Here is a 26248-nt window from a genome sequence, read left to right as displayed (position 1 = left end):
TCTTTTAATGAAAGCAAATCCCTAGTTTAAATAAAGGTGAAGGGGACACTGGGCCTATCACAAAAGGGTTACAGCTCTTGCTGAGTTATGATCTGACAACTGCTTTTGCAGGTGCTGCAGTCTCTGCTTCCCTCTGGAGCAATAGCAATTAAAGAACTGGTAAAGAAAATTCTTGCCACAGAACCCTTGGCAAAGCCAAATGGCTCAATATCACAAAAAGTTTTATCAGTGAAATGACATCATAAATGATACATTGCAATCTGCTTTGCCGTGGTATCCTAAGGTCTACTGGTCTTTCCATCTGACTTGCATCTGACACCTCCTATTTATGTTATCTTGCCCTATTTAAAACTTGAGCTCCTTGAGAGCAAGGACTTTACTGCCTTTCTATGTTTATCTCCAGCTTAGCACAATGCATGATAAAAGTATTTAATGAATAGGTTTTTAATTCATTCCTTTATTCATCAATGACAAAGCCCCAGGTTGCCTATCCTAGTTAGCATTCTGTATAAAGAATAATCCTATATTAGCTCAAGTCACAGATATGTAACTTCATAAGAACTACCGTTCCATACTCTCATCCATTGATTAAGCATAGGCAACTGAAGGATGCATTGGGGAACCTGATAAGAAATATTGTGTAATTATGCCATAGGAGTAAATCTACCTTAAGACAAAGTAAATAGCTTTCTATGGGACTAGAATTCCTGAGGGATTCCAAGAAAGGTGTTGGCCATACTTCCTCAGGGTAACCAATGTACTTAGAAAGTCTCACATCAGGAAACACTCTTAAAGAAGCAATTTCATAGTTGAGCTGGCATTTTCGAAACATTTTAACTCTTGACTTGAAGTCTATAGCCTTAGCTGCAACTCTGTCTCCTGAATAAGATACTGCTTTTGTAGCAGAACAAAAGGAGCATTAATGACACCAATTAACCAGTGTAATTCTCATTTACACCTCTTTATTACCTTCAGCATACAGTGTGTGATACATTATCTATCCCATTAATTGTTAAAGTACATGCAAGTCAAGATATTTTATGATAGAGGGTCATCTGTCATTGATAAGAGAGATATAGGTAGATGGGGCTTTTCTTGCTCACTGGGGCCATCTTTATGGGAACTTCATTCACTTTTCCACAAAAACTAGTAATTAGACCTAAAAATATGGTGTAAGTGACATCCAGTATTGGACTCATGCTGTTTTTCTTCGTATGCATGTGTCCATATGCTCTTTAAGATTTCTGAAGGAAATTCTGTTACCACTGTCCATAATAAGGTTTACCTTTCTCAGAATATTTATGATTTCATAAGTGCCTCACAAAAATAACAGCACACATTTATGCAGTACTTTTACAATGTGCTTTCCTTACTGTGAGATAGGCAGTGCAGGTATCAACCCATCTTATAGATAAAAAAAAACAAAACTGAGACTCAAAAAGAATATGGAATGCCTATAATTATATAATTGTTAAGTGGTGGAGGTAAGGTTAGAACCTGACTTCTGATCCCAAGTCTAGTGACTTTTTTATTGGAGTAATGACAGCAATAACACTTCAACTTCACATGGTACTTTTCTTTGAATTCCACAGACATTTATTACGCCTACTAGATGTAAGGCACAGAATGAATACAATATAAGCATGTTGCCATAATATCATCACAATGGTCTGGTAAAAATAGAAGGAAATAGGTATCATTCTCCCATTTTACAGATAATCAGAAAGAAGTAAGACTTTAAAGTAAGTTAGAGATAATTGGAACTAGAATTTCAGGTCATTTTTCTTTCTTACATCAGAGCCATAAATAGAGCAGGGTAACTCACATTAGCTCAGGATACTGAATTTATAAAAAAATCATAGCAATTGCAATTCTTTAGCAGAATAAAATTTACAGAACTTCATACCTAGTGAGGAAGAACAACTTATTAAAATAGGAAACTTGCAGGTTTGGAAAGAGAGACTTCTTTTCTGCCTCACTCTGCATCCTTTCTCCTGTCATGTCTTCCCTAACATCAATTCAAAGATGCTTTCTAGGGATCTTGGTCTCCCTTCCAGTCCAACATAGTGATGGTAGTTCATGCTCAAGAAAGCATGCTTCTTATCATAGGGTGACATCTGTGGTACTTTCCCCAGGCATTAACATTCCTAGTTATGACTCCTCCTTAGAATATACACCTTGGAAATTTAAAGTCTGATAATGTTATTTGAAATCTTTCAACCATTACAACTTCTCTAGCCACTAGTCCAAGAATGAATATATATATATATATATATATACATATATATATATATATATATATATGTTCGTAATGTGGGATTTTCAAAATTAGAAATGGATTTTAGAAATAGTCTATTTATTTTTATAAGCATTGATTTTACGTTTTGTCTAGGAACTTGTCAATAACTTAACAAGATTCTTTTAAAACTACTGTTATTTTCTCCAAGGTGCTAGAAGCTTGGTGTATTGTTTCTTTGGTTCAGACTTACCTGTTTCCATCATAAAAGAATATCCATGGCAGGATTCATCACTGTACATCTAGCATTTCCAAATAAAACAACTCAGAAACAAGCTGAAAAATTGCAACTTGTAGATGGGGGAGAGGGGGTTAGAATTTTCCATTTCCAAAGATTTAAGACATGGCAAGGAAACTACAACTTTAATACAGAAAGCTCATAACCCAAGCATGCTGATGTTTATGACTAAGAAGAAATCACTGCTAAATTGCTTTAAGATTCCCTTCTTGTCCTTGCTCTCTGATTTTTCTCCAGTGGTTCAACTGCTGTAAAGAACCCCAATAAAATATACAAAGGAATCATAGAACAGAGCATGACGATTCAGAGAGAAGAGAGAGTATAATTATATGATAGGCAAGTGTGTGCTGTAAGCTTGCATATCTATCTCTTTCTTAAAAATAGATTGCATAAAGAAAATCTATGATTTCATTGAAAACAATAATTATGTCAGTTATGCCAAGAAAGGGATTATAATACTCGGATTTGGGATGCTGTGGTATCACAGAAACTGAGTTGCTGCACATTTGTTCCAAATTGGAACATATTAGCTTGATTTTTAATCCTATCTGCTTTTAACAACCTTGAGAATACAGTAGGCGAATGCAGTGAACTGCTGGGCCTCCTCCTCCAAGGACAGGAGAACAGGAAATCAGGAGTAAGCTTAACTGATACAATCTAGTTGGACAATATTCGACTGGAACTGATCACAGTCCTCACCATCACTAATTATGATGATTCTGATGATGCTGAGCAAGGGAAAATAATGTTGTGCTATACTCTGAGCAATGACCTGAAGCTGAGACTTGTGAACATCTGCACTCACCACAATGATGACACAAAGGGAAGAGATTTAGAATCAAATTTTGTTTATACATCTCTACTGTACCTCACAGACCCACAAAGTCACCCAGAATCACCAATCTCTAAGTTGAAGGGTCCTCTTTAACAGCAATCTTGTCACTGAAGATGCCTCCTCAACTTGGTACCTGCTCTGAGTCCCTTGCTGAGATCACCATTTCATGAAAGGCCCAACACATGTCTCACTTCACTCCCAGCTCAAATCACCTTCCCGGTAACTCTATGTCCTCCCTACCAACCTTACCTTGTCCTCCTATTAATCTTCTCCATCAATCTCTTTATATTTTTATATTTTATATATTTTGCTTTTCATTAGTAAAATAAATATCCTTCAGAGTAGACTATCTTGTTTTATTGTGTCTTCATTTTTAAATTTTATAGTATTTGTATTAGCACAGTGTTTGAAACATAGTATTTAATACACTTACACTGATATTACACTTACACTAATATACTTACACTGTGCTTTGTGGGCATAACTGAAATGAAAAACTTAAGTTTTAAAAAGAAACAATGAAAATATTTAATGAACAAATGGGGAGCTCTTTATGACAATAAGGTGAACAAGACCAGTGAAACACCAAATAGCTGGTATCTTTTTACCAACCACTCTAAAAACCTGCATGCATTGAGCTTCTCATTTTTTTCCTTTACTGTATATAATCACAAATGTTTGAAACAGCTAATATGAAAATGAAAATTAAGCCACTAATAAAATTGTGAGAATCTGAATGTTGTTAAACTTAAATGAATGTTGAGATTTGACTGTATTATATATAATACAACATAATATATTTAAATATATTTTATGGCATATTGTTATATGTGTATATGTGTCTTTACCTACATATATATATATATATATATATATACATATATATATATATCAATCTATCACTCAAATTCAAATGCTAAAATAAGAATCCCTGTGGTAAATCCTCTTAAATTTGCTTTCCCCAAGTCTTTCCAATTGATAAACATTTATTAAACACCTACTAGGGGGTAGGCACTATCTGCTGGGGATACAAAAATAAACAAAAGACATTTCCTGGCTTCAAGAATCTCATAGTCTAATATATATGTTAGGTTATGCTTAGTTTTTCTTTCCTCTTCCATAAACTCTACATAGAATAGTTATTTTGTTACTAAGGTCTCTGTTATTTCTAATTCAGAAACTAGCTCCTCCTTCCTTTAATTTCCAAGCAAAAAAAAATTATATTTGATTATAGAGATAATAAAGGATTCTATAACTCTTTGGGATTGTGAGAGGACAGGGGAGGAGACTTATATTTTTTAAAAAATCACCTTGGGAATTGGATGAAAGATGAACTGGAGTGAAGAAGGAATGGGGAAGCCATGGGAGGGAATGTGCTGAAGAAGATGAGAGTAGATGAGATTAAGGGTTTAGTCAAGCATTTGGCTAAAAGAATCATGAGGAAAGAAATAACATCTTAGGTAAACTTATTCCCATCCATAATAACCTAATGTTCTATGCCTTATTGATTGAATCGAATTATTAAATTGCATTGAAACTATTTTAAAGCTTCCTTCAGGTTTGAAGCAGGCTCTTAAGATTTCATGTTATTCTAACAAATCATTTAAGAAATAATTAACAATAACTTGACATATTCACTTCAATTCTCTATATATTAAGCATTTACCCATGTGCAAGGTATATGACAGGAATATAAAGATGACACAAATTCTGTCCTCTCAGAGATTATAGCCTACTAAACAAAATAGTTATTTACAGAGATAGATTTAATACAAGATAGAATACTATAAGGATAATAAATTCAGAAATATCAGTCTAGGAAATTTGAAAAAGAAAAAAAATAATTTTAACTGGTGGGGATCAGAGAAATCTTCATGGATACACATCTGAGCTGAGCCCCAAAGAGATTTTGAAAGGTATAAATGAAAGAAGGGGGCCTCAAGTACAGATGACCATAATGTGACATGGAAGGCAAAGTTTGGAGGGATCTAGGTTGTTCAGTGGATAAAGCATTGAACTTGGAAGCAGAAAAAGCTTAGTTCAAATACTGCCTCAGAGTCTATATGACTCAGTCAATTTCATCTATCAAATTATAATGATACTTACCTCATGGAATTGTTAAGAAGATCAAGTGGGATAATATGTAAAGTTCTTTATGACTTTATGACTATGTAAAGTTATGTAAATGATAGCCATTGTTAATAGTAGGAGTCCAATTTGACTGGAAATTGAAGGGGAATAATGGAAAATAAGGCTTTCAAGGTAGGTTGACTAGGCTCAAGGTAGGAGTTTGAGGTGGAGTTTGAAGATGAGGCTAAATTTTATTTTTATTTCATGCTGCATTCAATAGGGAGCCACAGAAAAAATTTGAATAGATGAGTGACTTTTGTATTTGGAATGTTATTTTGCCAGCTGTGTAAAGGATAGTTTGGAGAGAAGAGATATGGAAATCAGACTATCTACTGAGGAGGAAATTCCAATAGTCCAGATAAGAAGTGATGTGAAGTCAAACAAGAAAGAATTGCTGTGGAAACAAAATGAAGGGGATGGACCTGGAGGATACTCTGAAGCTTCTTATTTTTCTCTATGCCTTTCATCCATTTTATATGACTGGGAAAATACGGCTGCTGTAGAAATGAATATGTCAAAGTCTTCTTGTTCTCTTCTCCTTCACTGTATGCATAAACCATTCTCATCTGAACTTTACCATTACATAGTCCTTTGGGCTGATTTTCATTAATGATAACATGGGAATTCAGATTAGCTCCATATAGACTCAGTTTTCCCACCAGGAGAAATGAAGAGAAATTAAACAAATAAACTTCTTTTTTTTTTTTTTAAATAGAAGAAAAATGTAATGGGAACTCTGTCAGTGAGCCAACAGGCATTTAAAAAGGGATATGATAATGAGAACAGAGATCAGGAAAGCTGCTCTGGTTGCCCAGGAACATTAAGGGTTGCATTTGCAAAATCCTTAAAAGCCTACTAATCCTCGAAGGCCTATGGTCAGAGCCATATAGAGAACAGATGATTTCCTACTTTCTAGGATTTCAAGAGATACAGGAAAGGCTCTGTCCTCAAAGTGCCTCCCTAATTTGTTTACTGTTCTTTGCACATCCATTCTAGATTAGAGGTTTTAGGGTACCATCGGTACAGGGGAAGTCATGTTTCTGGAAACCCAGAGGCTGGAATTAAATGCTTGCTCTGTGTTTAGAATATCTTTAGAGTGTACCTTAATTTTCTCCCTCTTATACTTTCTTCTATCATAGAATAAGATTATGGAGCCAGCAACAAACATGAGTTCAACCCTGCCCTGAGGAGTCAATTACTACAGTGATCTCCTATTAAGACTTCAAAAATTCTAAAAGGTCTCAAAAGTCAAAGTTCCAGAAAAAATAATCGAAAGGAAACTTAATTCTTCCTGATCTTCAGCAGATTTTTCAGAGATTCTGAACTTAAGGACAACAAAAAGTAGTAGAGAATTTGTATTTTCAAATACTCACCAAATGGGAACCAACTACTTCTGCTATTTATAGGGCAACTTTTTATTTCTCATCTTGCACTGAGGTTTCAGTAGTCCCTGTGTATTAAATAGGTTCTTCCTGGGGAACAAAGATATTACTTATTTTCTTTTCTAGAAGTACAGAGTTGTCTATAGCACATTCTCAATTTGATAAATAGATAGATAGATAGATAGATAGATAGATAGATAGATAGATAGATGGATTATTAAGTACTTATATAGTCTAGATATTTTGCTAAGAGTGATGATACAACAACAACAATGATGACAACAAAAATGAAACCATTTCTATCCTCAAGGAGTTTAAATTCTAATGGGGGAAGACAAAACATAAAAGAGAGCTGGAAAGGGAAGGGAGAGGATGACTAGGCAACTAGGGCAGATATAGGGCAGAACTGGTGGTGAAATAGGTTGGAGGGTTAACCCAAAATGGAAAATGAGCAGCATATTTGGGGCTTCTCATGATGTGTCACTTTCAAATAAGGCAGCTCCTTCTGTTTGAAATGACTAGCCATATCCTCATGTTCAACTGTCCCTAAAGCAATGTCAAACTCAAATATTGTATAATAACAATATGATTTTCTTAAAAAACAAGGTCTGACCAAGTCACTACAGTGATTCCCTGCTATCTTTAGGATCAAATATAAACTACTGTTTAGCATTTAAAGTTCCTTTACACAATCTGTCAACACCCTAGCTGCCTTTCTTTCTTTTCTTTTCATTTCCTTTCTTCCTTCCTTCTATTCTTCCTTCCCATTTGCAGGAGGCAGAACCAAGATGGCAGAAGGAAGCCAGGAAGTTGTTCAAGCTCTTCTGGTTTCCTTCTAAAATTATATGAATCAAGTCTGTGAACAGAGTCTAATGGAATGAAACCATTCTCTAACTCAAAATAGATTGGAATGATTTCAAAAAAGTTCAGTCTCACTGGGATGAAAATGGTGTTCAGCCTAGCTCAGGCAGTGTCTGGGAAAGTCAGTGAGATAGTCTTAATCACAGCAGGACAGCAACTGAGAACCTTAGTCCTGGCTCAGTTGCAGAGAAGACCAGTGGGAGAGCCTCCAGTCCCATCTCAGCCAAATTACAAGCTAGGGAAATCAGGCTGTTTCCTGGAGATAACAAGTAGGATTACCCTCTGCTATGAGCAAATCACCAAACACAAGGGGCTCAAAACCAAGGCTTCACAGGAAGCTTAGGACAGCACCTGTTTTACCTCAGAAACAGAGCTCCACAATAAAAGGCACAAAAAAAGAATTAAAAAGAAAAGAAAAGAAAATGAGCAAGAAACAAAAACCAAACAAACAAACAAACAAACAAAAACTTATCCATAGAAAGCTACCATGGTGACCAAAAACAGAAACTCAGACAAGGACAAAATGTTCACAGAGGAAATCTCAGAATGATATGAATTGGTCTCAAGTTCAAAGAAACTTCTTAGAAGTGCTCATAAGAGATTTAAAAAGGCAAATAAGAGAAGTAAAAGAAAAATGGGGAAAGAAATGAGAGGTATGCAAGAGAGTCAACAGCTTGGAGAAGGAAAAATGAAAATTGACTGCAGAAAACAATTTCTTTAAAAATACAAATTCATAAAAAATCTAATGAAGAAAGCAATTCCCTAAAAAACACAATAGGCTAAATGCAAAAACAAACAAACAAAAACTGGAAAAAAAACAAAAACAAAACAGCACCTTGAAAAACAGAATTAATCAAATGGGGAAAAGATACAAAAGATAACTGAAGAAAAACCACCCATTAAGAACTAGAATGGGGTAAATGGAAGATAATGACTCTATGAGACATCAAGAATCAATCAAATAAACTAAAAAAGAATGAAAAAAGGAAGAAAATATAAAATACCTCATTGGAAAAACAGCTGACATGGAAAGTAGATCCAGGAGAAGTAATTTTAAAATTATTCGTCTACTGGCCCCCCAAAAATATCCTGGATATCACTGAAGAGATCATTAAGGGAAACTGCCCTGATATACTAAAACCAAAGGAAGAAATAGTCATTCAAAGAATCCATTGATTACCTACAAAAAGAGATCTCACAAGAAAAACCCCAGGGAACATTGCTGCAAAACTTTTTAACTATAATCTCAAGGGGAAAATACAACAAGCTGGCAGATAAAAATAATCCAATCCTCCTCCTCCTCCTCCTCCTCCTCCTCCTCCTCCTCCTCCTCCTCCTCCTCCTCCTTCTTTTTCTTTTTCTTCTTCTTCTTCTTCTTCTTCTTCTTCTTCTTCTTCTTCTTCTTCTTCTTCTTCTTCTTCTTCTTTTCTTCTTCTTTTTCTTCTTCTTCTTCTTCTTCTTCTTCTTCTTCTTCTTCTTCTTCTTCTTCTTCTTCTTCTTCTTCTTCTTCTTCTTCTTCTTCTTCTTCTTCTTCTTCTTCTTCCTTCTTCTCTTCCTCTTCCTCATCCTCCTCTCATCCTGCTTTTTCTACTTTTTTCTTTTTTCACTTTTTTCTTCCTTTTAACCTTCCCTTTTTCCTTCCTTCATTCTTTATCTCTTTCTTTCTTGTTTTTTCTATCTTTCTCTCTTCCTTACTTCCTTCTTCCTTCTGTTCTTTTTCTTTCTTTTCATTCTTTCTTTTATGTTGTGGGGGGGAAGAGAGGGGGAAGAGAGGTGGGTGTGGTGAAAGCACAATGAATACAGACCTCGAGTTGGAATCAGAAAAACCTAAATTCAAATTATTTTCCTTATTAGCTGTGCATCTCTGGAGGAATTTAAAGTCCTATGTAAGTATTAACTATTATAATTTCCTTCCCAATCTTCATTATTACTTTTTACTGGACCATTTTATGATCCAGCCTGAGTGGACTTTTGATTTTTCTCTGCATATAATACTCCCATTTTATGCTTTTATAAGATCTGGCTAATCACCTTACTAGGGGAGCAACTTCTTCATTTCTGACAGAATCCCTGCTTTTCTTCAAAATTCAATTCCTGTTCCACCTTCTATATGAAGGTTTTTTGGTTCCTACATTTGCACATGCATTGTATTTACTAATATATATATCCAGATTACTCTGTTAGAATGTAAAGTTTTTGAAATAGAGTCACTTAACTTGCCTTTGCATTTCCTTGCAAATACCATAGTATCTCATGTAGAGTACACACTTAATAAATGCTTGGTAATTGAATGATTGATGACAAGCTCTTACAAAGTGAGTATTCTGATCACCTGCTTCTTCTCCATTCCTGCATGGACAAAAATGTTCAAGTTTTTTTGTCTGTTGAGATGAAATTCTCTTTCCCAGATTAATTCTCTCCATAATCTCATACAAATCCATGTCAGCACCACCCTTCCAGAGTCCTTTATCTTTCTGTTGATTATTCTCAATTATCCTATATATATATATATTTATTTATACATGGTTGTCTTCCCATTACACTGTGAGGACAAACTATATTTCTGACTTTCTTTGTATATCCAACACTTAACAGTGTCTGGCACATAGTAGATAATTAGTAAGTGTTTGCTTTAGTTGTCCTGATCTATATCTTGCTCCTGGGCCCAAATAGTTCTAGGAGAGACAATAAAGATGGTGACTTTGCAAAATTCTCCCTCACTCAAATCCAACTCACTTGCATGTATCAGCATCACTTCCCTTAAGGCATGGTCCTCTGAAAATGAAAGACAAACAACAATTGACTTCTTCCTTTGTCTTCCAGTTAAGTTTTGTCTTCTGGAACTCCTACACCATTGTAGAAAATAAATCTCCTTTTATTTTGAATCTTTTAATTTTACCTTTCTTTGATCTTCTAGTTCAAACAGAAAGTTGACTCTTCAGAAGACACTAAAGAGCTGGCTGCTCTCTATAATATAGGTTTTCTTATTCTCATATTCCAATTACCCTCTCACTGGACCAGGAGAAGGAGCAATAGAACTTTTTGTTCTACATTGCTGTTTCAGACTATATGCCACTGTCATTCAGGCACTTCTCCTCCTTTGATCTTCATTTTATCTCTCCATAGTATGGGGTCTAGGGGATTCATATCATGAGGTCCTTGTGATAGTCGTCAATCAGTCTTCAAGCCTTTTGTCTTTCTTTCTCAATCAACAACCATATATTAAACACCTATTATGTGCCAGGGACTACTCTAGATACTGAGGAGGAAAGGACGAAAAATTAAATAGTTTCTTTTCTGCCTACTGACCTCCCTAACTTCCTTTCAATCCCAATTAAATCCCATCTATACTGAAAGTCTTTTCCGTTCTTTTATCTCTAGTATCTTCCCTCTGTTAATTATTTCTTATTTATCCTTTATATAACTTAATATGTATATTTTTGTTTGCATGTTGCCTGCACCATTAGTTTGTATGCTCCAATGGCAAAGAGTATCTTTTTCTTCTCTTTGTATCCTAAGTACTTAGCACAATACCTAACACATAGTAGGTGTTTGATAAATGTTTATTGTTTTATTTATTGATTTTAAAGAACTTTCAAGTTCTTAAGTTTTTTAGATTTCCATGTCTGGGTCATAGTGTTCCTCTCAAATTCCCTGCAAATATCCAGGAACATATAATATACATATTGATGTTCCCTGTATACTTAGTCTTCCCAACATACCCCCTCTCATTTACTCTAGCACTTAACCCTTTAATTATCCCCTGCTCTTTAATAAGTTTCTCTCCTTTCTAAACCAGTTTCTATATAATAGTCAAAATAATATTACTAATATACAAGTCTAACCCTGTCTTTCTCCTCCTAAGAAAATCCAGTGGTTTCCTATGCCTCTAGGACCAAGAACAAACTCCTCAGTTTGGCATTGAATTTTCACAATCAGATTCAAGATATTTATTTATTCATTCATTCATTCATTTATTTATTTTAAATAATAGCCTTTTTATTTTCAAAATACATGTAAAGATAGCTTTCAACATTCAGTCTTGCAAAACCTATTGTTCTAAATTTTTTCCTTCCCTTTCTCCCATCCCCTTCCCTAGACAGCAAGTGATCTATGTTAAATATGTGCAATTCTTCTATTCACATTTATATATTTATTATGCTGCACAAGAAAATTCAAATAAAAAGGAAAAAATGATAAAGAAAAGCAATAAACAACAAAAAAATGGAAAATATTATATTGTGATCCACATTCAGTCCCCACAGTCCTTTCTCTGGGTGCAGATGGCTCTCTCCATCACAAATCTATTGAAAATTGCTTGAATCACCTTATTGTTGAAAATAACCAAGTCCATCATAGTTGACCATCAAATAATTTTGTTGTGGCTATGTAAAATGTTCTTTTGGTTCTGCTCAATTCACTTAGCATCAGTTCATGGAAATGTTTCCAGGCCTTTGTGAAATCATCCTGCTGATGGTTTTTTATAGAAAAATAATTTACATTTATATACCATAATTTATTCAGTCATTCCCCAACTGATGGGCATACACTCACTTTTCAGTTTCAAAAATATCTTTCTACAATGATTACATATAATTTCCCCCAAAGCGCCAATATTTCCAGCCAAACTTTCCTACTTATTCCCCAAATTCTATATTTTGTCTCCTATCTCAGTTGTAGGACTGATTGTTGAGCCCAGATACCTTGCTTGGCAGGAAGCACTCAAGTATGAAGTCCAATGATCAGGCTCAGAGATGGGGGAAAATGCTAACCATCCAGAGTTTCTGATACTTTCTCCAGAAAGTGAATATATTTGAAGGAGCCCTTCTTTTCCTGGGCAACACGGAGAAGGGAAAACAGGATAATGAGCCCTAGATCCAGATTGATGTGATGGGAGAGAATTCCAGGTTTAAGAAGGAAGCACTTATAGATACTTGGTAGAAGATTTAAAAGTTTATGGAGTATTGTTCTCTGGTTATTATGGACAATTTATTTGTTGGCTGATTCTGTGCTAAAGAAAGAAAGAAAGCACCACATGCAAGATGCAAGTTCATTTGTTCACTTCTTGCATAAAGCCACATCATTATACCAGGCATATAACTAGCACTAACTGAAATACTGAGAGTTTGAAAACAGAGAGAAAGGGCTTGGACAATGTTCCCTCCTCTGACGGGGCTAGTTTTGATTAGATAGATTCACAAATCTACAAATTCCTTAAATCTCATGAAAGGGGCCTGGCTAAGAAACAGAAAATTGCTGACTCTCTGATAACCACCAAAGAGAGTCCAGTATTCATGTAATGCTTTTAGATCCAGCTATGGTATGCATAAATTGCCAGAGGGAAGGAGGTCAAGAAGCACAAGAGGAGGAGGTAATAGTAGTAGTAGTAGTAGTAGTAGTAGTAGTAGTAGTAGTAGTAGTAGTAGTAGTAGTAGTAGTGATATAGTGGTGACTTTGTGCTAGTCACTGTGCTAAAAACTTTCCAATTATTATCTCATTTAATCTTTACAACAACCCTGTCAGATAGGTATTACTATTATCCCCACTTCCAACAGTTAATGAAATTGAGACAATAGAGGTTAGTATCTTGCCCTGAGTCGCATAGTAAACATCTGAAACTATATCTGAATTCAGGTCTTCCTGATGCCATGCCTGCAGTTCTATCCACTCTGCCATAGAGCTTCCTGGGGCTTCTAAGGTTGGTTATCAAAATCACCTGTTGGTTAATCCTTGTCTGCAGTTCCTCTTCATTCCTCCCTCAAAATATCTCTGGCTTTTTCAAAGATACCTTCATGTGTCATTTCCTATCAGAAGGCTTTCCAAATTCCCCTGAATGTGAATGCATGACCACTCTTCAAACTAATCCTTGTTTCTCTCTGTCTCTTTCCCCTTCTCCCTTCTTCCTTCTTTCTCCTTCCCACTGCCTCCTTCCTTCTTCCTCTTCCTTTCCCTCCTTCCTTCTCTCTCTCTGTCTCTCTGTCTCTCTGTCTCTCTTCTCTCTCTCTCTCTCTTCTCTCTCTCTCTCTCTCTCTCTCTCTCTCTCTCTCTCTCTCTCTCTCTCTCTCTCTCTCTCTCTCTCTCTCTCTTTTTCTCTTTCTGTCTCTATTTCTGTCTCTCACACACATTCTTACCTTTTTATCTTTTTGTATGTATTATTGTCCTTTCCAGTTTTTTTAATCATTTTGCATGTCTCATCTCTTGTCACTCTCTTCTTTCACTTTTCATATATATGTACTTCTGCATATATATAATAATAGTACATATATTATATATGTATATTATACAATATTTTTCTATATAATATGCTTAAATGAATATATTTATGACTACACATTTAATGTTTTAATAAAATTTCATATATTAATTTACATTCTTATTGTATCCACTCAGTAGATGTTAAGTTCCTTAAGGACAAGAACATTTCTCTTGTTTTGTCTTTGGTTTCCTCATAGTATTCTTACATGGTCAGTACTATTTTGTTGTTCATTGCATTGCAGCTTTCTTCCCTTCCCAAAGGCAAGTAGGTAGGACAGTAAACAAAATACTGGACCTAGAATAAAGAAGACCTGTGTTCATATCCCATCTGAGATATTTACTTGCTATGTGATCTTGGACATATTACTTAACTTTTGTATCTTGACCTCACCACTCACTTGCTTTATGACTTGTGGCAAGCCACAATCTCTTAGTTTCCATTTCCTTATCTATAAAATGGAGATAATGATGCTTGCACTGTCTATTTAACAAAATCACCATGAACAAAGCACATTGTAAATCTTAAAACACTATAAAAACAGAGTTGTTGTTATTCTTAATATTATTACTACTAATAAGAATAATAAAATTGAGATAATGTTCATAGTGTATGCTTCAAGATTCTTGTGAGGATGAAACAAGATAATGTATATAAAATGCTTTGTAACGATAAGGCCCATAAAAATGTGAGCTATTATTATTGGGCTATTATATGATACTGAAGTTCAGTCTTAAAAGAAATAAATTTATATGCTATCTATTAAATACCTCCTGCATGCTCAGCCTTTGACAAAATTGTTTCTAAGTCCTTGGGGGCAGAGAAAAAGGAATTCTGGGGCCATACACACACAGAAGAACAGAATGTTGCTATCATTTATAGTTAGGAACCTTTTTATATTCTAGATCTCTGTGTCCTATTATCTTAACCAAGATTAATTGGCTGATTAGATAGGTTTTGTTGGGATATAATATAAATTATTCTAAGAGATCTAAGATTCCTTTTACTATTTCTTTGTTTCTATTATTCATATTCCTCTTTCATACCAATCTCCCTTCCTCAGATCTTCCCACAAGAAGAATTCTGCCCAGTGTGGGTGTTTACAGAATTAAACTATCTCAGAGTTGGAAAGGAAGTCTAAAGTCACAATGTGTGTGATGCAGGAATCTCTTCTATAACACCCACAGATATTTCCAATCATCTTTATTTAGTGCTTTCCTAAAACTACAGTGTGACTGAAAGTGGAGGTGTTATATGTATGCTGCACATATGCCCTGACCAAATGGTTTCTTTTTTAATGTCATTTTTTTTATTAAATAGTATTTTCCCCAGTTATAAGTCAATAAAATTTTAGGATTCATTTTTACAATATTTTGAGTTCCAATTTTTTCTTTCTTCCCTCTTCCAAAGATAGTAGGCAGCTTGGTATAGCTTATATATGTGCTAACATGTAAATCATATTTCTATATTGGCCACAGTTGTGAAAGAATAAACAGATCAAAAAAGGAAAAAAAAAACACAAGAAATAATAAGTGAAAAATAAAAAGCTTGTATTTGCATCAGAGTCCATCAGTTCTTTATCTGGATATGGGTAGCATTTTCCTTTGTGAGTCCTTTATACTTATCTTAGATAATTGTGTTGCTAAGAAGAGCATTCATAGTTGATCATTACAAATGATTATATGATCTATATATCCTCCATGTGTATACTCTGGTTATGCTTAATTCCTACATGTATGCCCTCTTTGTTTTTCCCTCAATCACATGTGGCACATAGTAGGCACTTCATAAACGTTTGTTGACTTAATATGTGATTTATAAAGTCACAGAGCCTTGAAGTAAAATGTGTGTACTGAGCTCCATTCTAAGCCCCACAGAATCCTTTTCCTCATGGAACTTATAGCCTTATGAGGCTATATAAATATATATAGCCTCATATATAAACATGTGACACTAAGTGGAATGGTGAATAGAACACCAGATATGGAATCAGGAAGATCTGAGTTCAACCTCAAAAACTTATTAGTTGTATGATCATTGTTTGTCTCAATTTCTTCATCTGTAAAAATAAGCTAGAAAAGGAGATGGCAAAATACTCCAATATCTTTGCAATGACAACTCCAGATGGAGTTGACAAAGAGTCAAATATGGCTAAAAAGACAACTGATAAGAAACACCAATATGAACAGAGGTACATTATGCAACATTACATGATATCACAGTATTTATAGCTCTAATATGCAGAGTCCATTAGACAAATGCAATATGAAGTGCTATGTGAGGTTCAGTAACAATATCATTACTGATGTACCATCAGAACAGATACTATGGAGATGTTGTAAAGAATGAGTAGAAACACAGCAGGTGAAGAGAGAGAAAGAAAGGACATTCCAGGAAGAGGGAATAGAGCAAGTGTAAGGAGGTAAGAGAATTCAGGAAATAACTTCAAGGGATGATGGATAGTCTAATTTAACTGGAGATTTAATATGACATAACTCTAGAAATGTGGATGTCAGATTGTAGAAAGCCTTGCATGATAGCCAGAGAAGCTGGCATTTATTCAGTGGCCAAGTGTGAACCATTGAGGACATTTGAAGTAGAAAAGAGATGTAGGAAGAAGATTATTTGGATAGCAAAATAAAGTAAGTAAGAAGGGGACAGGGCAAGAGTAGATAGAGGAGAGGTTGTTGCAATAGTTCAAATGGATCACAGGATAGGTCAAAAATTAAGAGCTGGAAAGGATCATGGAATCATAAAGCTAGAAGTAGAAGTTATCTGAACCTCTCATTTTATAAATGAGAAAATCAATTTGCCCAAAGTCACAGCTCCTCTCTGCAACATCTGACATCTGGCATGCCTATACATCTAGCATTCTTTCCACTGCAGCAAAAGCTGCTGGGTTTATGTTAGAGCAGCAGTAGTGAGACTAGTGAGGAACGGAGCTGAGCAATATAGCAGAGACAATGTTGATAAGACTTGGAAACTGATTTGCTCCAAGAAGTGAGGGAGAGGAAAGTGTCAAAGAGAGGAGAAAGAGCATGAGTGGTCTACCCACAGAGCAGTCACCATATGATGAATATGCCCCAATTATGTGCTTTTTTAATAGTCAGATTTTTCAAAACATCTATTAGCCAGAAACTCAGGAAAAGAACAATGAATAGGAAGTAACACACCCTCTGTTAAAAAGCAGGAGTCCAGCTACTGAGCAAACATGAAATAATAGACCTTGTTTCAATCTGCACCACGTAAATATCCTTTTTAGTTCTTCCTCTTTAAACATCAATGCTATATTTTTCTTTGGAAATAGCGCTTAAAAGCCAGAGTGCCATATATTTTGTATAGGTGAGGTTTTAATATGCTCTGGAACCCCTGAAGTCTAATAAAACCCTTTTAAGTAAATCTCACTGAGCTCTAATCTCTCCAAAGCTCCCATGTTCTTCTTTGCTGTTCTATTTAATTTTTAATAAGAACAATTGCATGCAGCTCTAAAGCATAGCTCAATTAAGAAATATTCCTACCAGGCATCTTTGCAATCTTACAGTGTTCTCCTCTTTATTTTTCTTTGTGACCCTCAATTTGGTTTTGTTGAGAGGCTAAGAGGGTAGAAGGGGGGAGTGGAGCATGGGTTTATTTTTTAATTGCAAGTTTCATTTCACACTGTTCTTTACAAGGAGACAATCCAGTTTTCAAAGGTACAAATGCAACTCATGTGCCTGCTGGTAAAAGGATATAGTTGAATACCTTAGTATCTTATTTTGAAATTATAAGAGGCATCTTTGATCTAATTCCCTAGATACTACATATCCACAATGTTACCTCGAGGTCACAAGAAATAATTTTTTTAAATGGTATCTGAATCAGAGATTTGAAACCATGTATTTTGAAGTAATCAAAACTTAATTTCTTTATTGAGCTCTTTCAATAAGTGACCCTGCTCTTTCCCAGGTAAAGTTAAGCTCACATCAATATTTCTATCATAAAGTACACAAAATTTTGAAAAAATATCTCAGCCACAAAATTTTGAAGCTTGCCAACTCAATGGGAAGGTACTTTTACAGTCTGCTGGGGAATTAATGTTTGTGGCTGAACATAAAAGTATGTTATATACTTCACAGGCACACAATTATGCAAATGTATATGTGGGTGAGAACATGTACATATGCCTGTCAGTATGCATCATGTGTACATACATAAAGTTCACACTCAGGAAATTCATACTAAATTGCTTAATATTTTATGCAAAAAATTATAAATTCACAATATAGCCTTTTTCATTTAATTGCAAAAATATTTTAATTTTTCTAAGAGTTTCTATTGCAATTGTCCACAGGCCATTCATAAAGAAAAAATCCATTTGACTGTCAAATATGATATATCAAACATATGTATTTTTTCCAATTTTTTAAGCATTTAAAATTTTTTGATCTCCAAATTTCATTTTTCACATTCCTCCTTCCCTAAGTTATACATGTGCAATTATGTTAAACATTTCCACATTAGTCATTATCTATAAGAAGACTAGAGTAAAAGAAAAAAAATGAAAGAAAAAAGTGAAAAATAGCATGCTTCAGTCTGTATTCAATCAGTAATACAGTAGTATAGTAGTAATAGTAGTAGTAGTAGTGATATAGTGATGACTTTGTGCTAGTCACTGTGCTAAAATTTTTCCAATTATTATTTCATTTAATCTTTACAACAACCCTGTTAGATAGGTATTAATATTATCCCCACTTCCAACAGTTAATGAAATTGAGACAATAGAGGTTAATATCTTGTCCCAAGTCGCATAGTAAACATCTGAAACTATATCTGAATTCAGGTCTTCCTGATGCCATGCCTGCAGTTCTATCCACTCTGCCATAGAGCTTCCTGGGGCTTCTCATGGTTGGTTATCAAAATCACCTGTTGGTTAAATCTTGTCTGCATTTCCTCTTCATCCCTCCCTCAAAATATCTCTGACTTTTTCAAAGATCCCTTCATGTGTCATTTCCTACCACAAGTGCTTTAGTGTTCCAGTTTCCCCACATGTCCTCCAACACCCAATATTTTCCCTTTTTGTCAGATTAGCCTCTCTGATCAACTTTGATTTAGAGTACTTTTATATGACTATAGATAACTTTTATTTCTTTGTCCTAAAACTTCCTGTTTGTATCCTCTGACCATTTATCAATTGAGGAATGACTTATATTTTTATAAATTTGACTCAGTTCTCTCTCTCGATATATATACATATATATATATATATATAACATATATATATATATGCACTAAAGTACAATTTGGTAACTATGAGACAATCACATATTGATTATTTGTGTCATATCTGACAAAAATATGGATTTTGCATTCCTTAACCTAAGAGAGCGGTAGATAACTACACACAATGTAAATCTTGATCTGAATCAGGAGAGACATGAAAAGTCAGAAAATTATAAGAAAGAAACCAAAACAGGAAGCTGGTAGAAAAGACAAGCCAATAGAGCTGAGACCTCAGACAACACAGAAAGAGAAATAGAATGGAGAAACAAAATAACAATAGCAACTCCTTTGGGCTGAGTCCAGCTGGCTAGAGACAGAGGTTTTGCAATTTATATGGATGGAGATCTAATTGGGTACACATCCATATATACACATATATCTATGTATATACATTATATGTATAATGTATGTATAATATTGGGAGCTGATTGTAGAAAGTAGAATCCTCTTCCAGTTAAAGAGGTAACAGGGAAGAAAAAAAAAAGAAAAGAAAACTTTGCCTTGTTCTCTAGTGTTAACTCTAGGGAAAGAGGAAACCCTTCAGTGGTATGCCTTTGTTACCCTTTACTACCCTTTACAACTTTAGAGAGTTATAGCTGAGTAGCGTTGCATAACCAGGGCTTAAGGGAATTTCTTTTCACAAAAGAATACTATATTGTCTTAGTTCCTAGTCAAGAGAACAGATTTGGCAAGCTATATAGATGCCAGGATTAAGGTTGCTTCTTTCTTTTTTTTTTTAAATAGTTCTTATTTACCTGATATATGCATGGGTAATTTCACAACACTGACAATTGCCGAACCTTTTGTTCTAATTTTTCCCCTCCTTCCCCCCCCCCATGGCAGGTTGACCAATACATGTTAAATATGTTAAAGTATAAATTAAATACAATATATGTATACATGTCCAAATAGTTGTTTTGCTGTACAAAAAGAATCGGACTTTGAAATAGTATACAATTAACCTGTGAGGGAAATCCAAAATGCAGGCGAACAAAATTAGAGGGACTGGAAATTCTTTGTAGTGGTTCATAGTCATCTCCCAGAGTTCTTTCGCTGGGTGTAGCTGGTTCAGTTCATTACTGCTCTATTGGAACTTATTTGGTTCATCTCATTGTTGAAGAGGGCCACATCCATCAGAATTGATGTTGTTGAAGTATACAACGATCTCCTGATTCTGCTCATTTCACTCAACATCAGTTCATGTAAGTCTCTCCAGGCCTTTCTGAAATCATCCTGGTCATTTCTTACAGAACAATAATATTCCATAACATTTATATACCACAATTTATTCAACCATTCTCCAATTGATGGGTATCCACTCAGTTTCCAGTTTCTGGCCACCACAAAGAGGGCTGCTGCAAACATTCTTGCACATATAGGTCCCTTTCCCTTATTTAAGATCTCTTTGGGATATAAGCCTAGTAGTAACACTGTTGGGTCAAAGGGTATGCACAGTTTGATAACTTTTTGAGCATAGTTCCAAATTGCTCTCCAGAATGGCTGGATGTATTCACCGTTCCACCAACAATGTATCAGTGTCTCTGTTTTCCCACATCCCCTCCAACATTCTGCATTATCTTTCCCTGTCATTCTAGCCAATCTGACAGGTGTGTAGTGGTACCTCAGAGTTGTCTTAATTTGCATTTCTCTGATTAATTATGACTTGGAGCATCTTTTCATATGACTAGAAATAGTTTCAATTTCTTCATCTGAGAATTGTCTGTTCATATCCTTTGACAATTTATCAATTGGAGATTGGGTTGATTTCTTATAAATTAGAGTCAATTCTCTATATATTTTGGAAATGAGGCCTTTAGCGGAACCTTTGACTGTAAAAATGTTTTCTCAGTTTATTGTTTCCCTTCTAATCTTATCTGCATTAGTTTTGTTTGTACAAAAACTTTTCAATTTGATATAATCAAAGTTTTCTACTTTGTGATCAATAAATGATCTCTTGTTCTTCTTTGGACATAAATTCATTCCTCTTCCACAAGGCAGCTTATTTCTAAAAGGAATTTAACACTACTTTAGAGTGTGAGAGTTGCTGAGAAATAGTTTTGTGCAACAAGAGAGTAGAGAGATAAAAAATGAATGGTTCTATCTAGCAGATAATCTGTAGTACCAACTATTCCCTAAAGAGATCATGGTTAATGAGGTCTGTGATTCAGAGGCCTCAGTTTCCCCAGGCTCATAGGTTTCCCTAGTCATCATGTCCCTCACTGCTTGTTCTGCAAATTTGTGTCAACACAATTCCTAAAGATACTCTGGTGGGACAGTGTGTTACTGATTTATGATTAGACTTTTATGTTAAAATTTTTATTTATTTAGTAAATTTATTTATTTATTTATTTAGCCATGATTTAGGGTACACAGTATCATCTTAACTGATTTGTTTAATGGAAAACACACTGATGGGAGCTCAGGAATTACAGTTCAGCAAAAATAAATATGCATATATCATGTATACATACATATAATGAGTGTATGTATATACACACATATGCACGAAGGTTGCTCCTAGGATGCTGAGAATAATTTGCCATTAACATTACTATTCCTTTCAAGAATCATCCCAACCTGAAAGCATGGGTTCAGATGAGGTGAGTAAGACATCCCCAACCCAGAAAGAAAAAGAAGCTGGAGAATTTGAGCCATGTCCACCATGGCTATACTAGTATTTCTGATTAAAGTTATTATTTTAATTTTAATTAATTTAACTAATTCAGGAAATAATTTGGGGGATGATGAATGTCTAATTTAACTATATTTAACTGATTTAACTCCCTTATTTGGGAGAGAAGCATGCTTGCTGAGAAAAGAGCATCTTTATTACAAAGTTATTTCCATGTCCTTGAGTATGGTCCACAATAGTATGGTTTTATCATTTTCCTGGTGACAACAAATTCTTTATTATAAATGATCTTCTACAACAAAAGGTGCCAGAAATGTTACAATAAAACTTCCAGATTGTATAATAGTACTTGAGCTTTTTATCATCATTTTACCATAAATAATCAAATACATGCAGATTTCCTCCCTTTCTCCTACCATCAACATCCTAATTATCACCCTACAATAATAAATTTAAAAAAAACAATAAAAACTTCCAAAAAATAAATGCTTCAAATTCCAAGCTATGTCTCCAAACAAAGACAATATGAGAAAAGATTCAGAAATAAATATCAAAAGTATATACTAATATGTGAATAATACCTTCTTAATTTACAAATAAAATAACTTTTATTTGAGTTTATTTCCTGCTGGACATTTGCCTCTGATTGTCTCACCATTATCTCAGATTCATCATATCTATAACAAGTTTTGTTCTCTTTCCCCTTACATTCATTTCTCTTCCTAACTTCCCAATTTCCAGCAGTAGCACCATTATCCTTCCAGTAACTAAGGTTTATAACCTCAGAGTTATACTCAACTTCTTACTCTTCCTTATTCAATCACTGGCCAAAACCTGTCAATTTTATCTCTATAACATTTCTCATATATGTTTCTTTTTCTCAAGCTCACACAGCCACCAACCTATTTCAAGGCTTCATCAACTCTCAGCTGAGTTGCTGCACTGGCCTTTTAATTGGTATCCCTGCCTCTGGGCTCTTCTCTCTGTGGTCTGTCCTCCATACAGCTGTCAAATTATGATTCTTAAGGCACAAATTTGACCATACCAACCCCTTCTTCAAAAAGCTCCAGTGGTTTCTTACAGATTCTAGGAAAACCACGAATTGTTCTTCACAATCTATCTTGAGTCTACCTAGAAAGGTTTATTGCATATTACTCATCTTCCTAGATTCTATGTTCTAGCCACACTAGCCTGCTCTGTGGAATTTGTACACAATATTGTATCTGTGACCTCTGTGTCTTTCCATAGTTTGCTCCTTTTCTCATCTTATTTTTTTTTCTTTTTCACCTCAGCTTCTTAGAATCTATGACTACCTTTAAAGCTCAGTTCAGGTGCTAACTTTTACTTAAAATCTTTCCAGGCCCCACTCTGAGATGCTAATACTCCTGGATTACTTTTCAAATACATTCAAAAAATGTTCTTATGTATACATATAGGTTGTATTTCCAGATCGAATTTAAAATCCTTGAGAGCAGTCTGTTAGGTTCCAACCTCTCTGTGGCTAGAAATCTAGTACAGTAAGTGCTTAACAAACAAATACTCATTAGTTGGTTATTGCTGGTTTACTAAAACATTTTCTTACAACATCCTTAAAAAGAATATTAAAACAACTATTATTATTCTCATTTTGCAAATGTAGAAACTGAGATTCAGAGGTATTTGTGTGCTTTTAAAAACTTTACAAGATTATTTCTTAAATTTGAGAACTAGAACCATATTTGTGTGCTTTTAAAATTTTTACAACAATGGCAGAAACTAGGCATGGACCCACATTTAACACCACATACTAAGATAAGATCAAAATGGGTCCAAGATTTAGGCATAAAGATCGAAATCATAAATAAATTGGAGGAACATGGGATGGTTAACCTCTCGGACTTGTGGAGGAGGAAGGAGTTTGTGTCCAAAGGAGAACTAGAGACCATTATTGATCACAAAATAGAAAATGTTGAGTACACAAAATTAAAAAGTTTCTGCACAAACAAAACTAATGCAAACAAGATTAAAAGTAACAAATCGGGAAAACATTTTTATAGTTAAAGATTCTGATAAAGGCCTCATCTCCAAAATATACAGAGAATTGACTTTAATTTATAAGAAATCAAGCCATTCTCCAATTGATAAATGGTCAAAGGATATGAACAGACAATTCTCAGATAATAAAATTGAACCTATTTCTAGTCTTATGAAAGAGTGTTCCAAATCCAATCAGAGAAATGCAAATTAAGACAACTGAGACACACCTGTCAGATTGGCTAAGATGACAGGAACAAATAATGATGAATGTTGGAGGGGATGTGGGAAAACTGGGACATTGATGCATTGTTGGTGGAGTTGTGAAAGAATCCAATCATTCTGGAGAGCAATCTGGAATTATGCCCAAAAAGTTATCAAAATATGCATACCCTTTGACCCAGCAGTGCTACTATTGGGCTTATATCCCAAGGAAATATTAAAAAAGGGAAAGGGACCTGTATGTGCCAAAATGTTTGTGGCAGCCCTTTTTGTAGTGACTAGAAACTGGAAAATGAATGGATGCCCATCAATTGGAGAATGGTTGGGTAAATTATGGTATATGAATATTATGAAATATTATTGTTCTGTAAGAAATGACCATCAGGAGGAATACAGAGAGGCTTGGAGAGACTTACATCAACTGATGCTGAGTGAAATGAGCAGAACTAGGGGATCATTATACGCTTCAACAATGATACTGTATGAGGATGTATTCTGATGGAAATGGATATCTTCAACATAGAGAAGAGCTAATCCAATTCCAATTGATCAATGATGGACAGAATCAGCTACATCCAGAAAAGGAACACTGGGAAATGAGTGTAAACTGTGAGCATTTTTTTTGTTTTGTTTTGTTTTGTTTTTCTTCCCAGATTATTTTTACCTTCCGAATACAATCCTTCCTTTGCAACAACAACAGCAACAAAATTTGGTTCTGCACATATATATTGTACCCAGGATATACTATAAAATATTTAATATGTATGGGAATGCCTGCCATCTAGGGGAGGGGGTGGAGGGAAGGAGGGGAAAAATTCAGAACAGAAGGGAGTACAAGGGATAGTATTGTAAAAAACAATTTACCTATGCATATGTACTGTCAAAGAAAATGTTATAATTATAAAAATTAATAAAAAAAGTAAAATTTAAAAAATTTACAAGATTATTTCTTAAATTTGAGAACTAGAACCACTAAAAATTGTTAATCCATTCCTTCAAAAATATTAACCAACTGCATGACACTGCATATTATAGGTAACATTTATTTAATATCTTAGAGTTTACTAAGTACTATATATATAATCTAATTCTACTCTACCAATGCCTCTGTGATTTTGGTACTATGTGTCCCTTTCAAGAAACTGAAAGTTGATAGAACACATTTAAGAATTATCTAAAACAGAATTTGAAATTAGATCCTTTTGTCTTCCACATAATCCTAATATTATCTGCATTGTATCCATGATCATTTACATATTCAGAAACACAATCGTAATTATACAATAAGCCTTATTAATATACTCTTTAATTATTATTTTTAATACATATATTATTTCTTAGCTATTTGCTTTACTAGAGATTGTGGAAAACTGTATTATGGTATTATTATTTCTTATGGCTTAACCTACTTTTGAATATTACCATTCATTATATGATGAAATACAGTTGTAATTTCTAGTTAACCCTTACAAACAATATACATTTACTAACCAATCAGATAAAAATCAAGTTTTAGCAGAGTTAAATGAATTTAAAAACCTACTTCCCACAGATCATCAATTATCTTAGTAATATTAAAGACACCATTTGTATTCCCCAAATTCCTTCCAACCCTATTGATTACCTTCTTTTTTTTTAACTTCCTGTCTTATTTTCCTGCTTCCCTGATGATTTCTTCTCCCTATATGAGTGTGTGTATGCGTGTGTGTGTGTGTGTGTGTGTGTGTGTGTGTGTGTGTGTGTGTATGTGTATGTGTATACATATTTATGGGCTGGTGAAATTAGGCCAAACAGTGAGACCCAGAGCTATTTCCATTTGGTTGGTGATATTTGTTTAGGATACAGAGTTCAGCATCGTGCTTTAAATGTGTCATGATTTATCTGTTGGAATAGTTCAAAAAAAATAAGTTCTTGTTTACATTTGAAAGTTTTATTTATTTGGCAAGTAGAATAATGATAGACATTCTAATTAATTTTAAGAGATGGCTGTAACATTAATAGTGACTGAATTTGATCCATTCAAAGGGTATCTAGTCATCTTGATCTATATGTTGTCACTATACTCAGATGGCGCTGGAGGGGAAAATGAGGCAGGTGACCTTGCACAGCCCTCCCTCACTTAAATAC

Source organism: Sminthopsis crassicaudata, chromosome 2, assembly GCF_048593235.1.
Source record: "Sminthopsis crassicaudata isolate SCR6 chromosome 2, ASM4859323v1, whole genome shotgun sequence".
Taxonomy (NCBI): domain Eukaryota; kingdom Metazoa; phylum Chordata; class Mammalia; order Dasyuromorphia; family Dasyuridae; genus Sminthopsis; species Sminthopsis crassicaudata.
The sequence above is the reverse complement of the archived record's forward strand: the minus strand, read 5'-3'. Positions refer to the sequence as shown.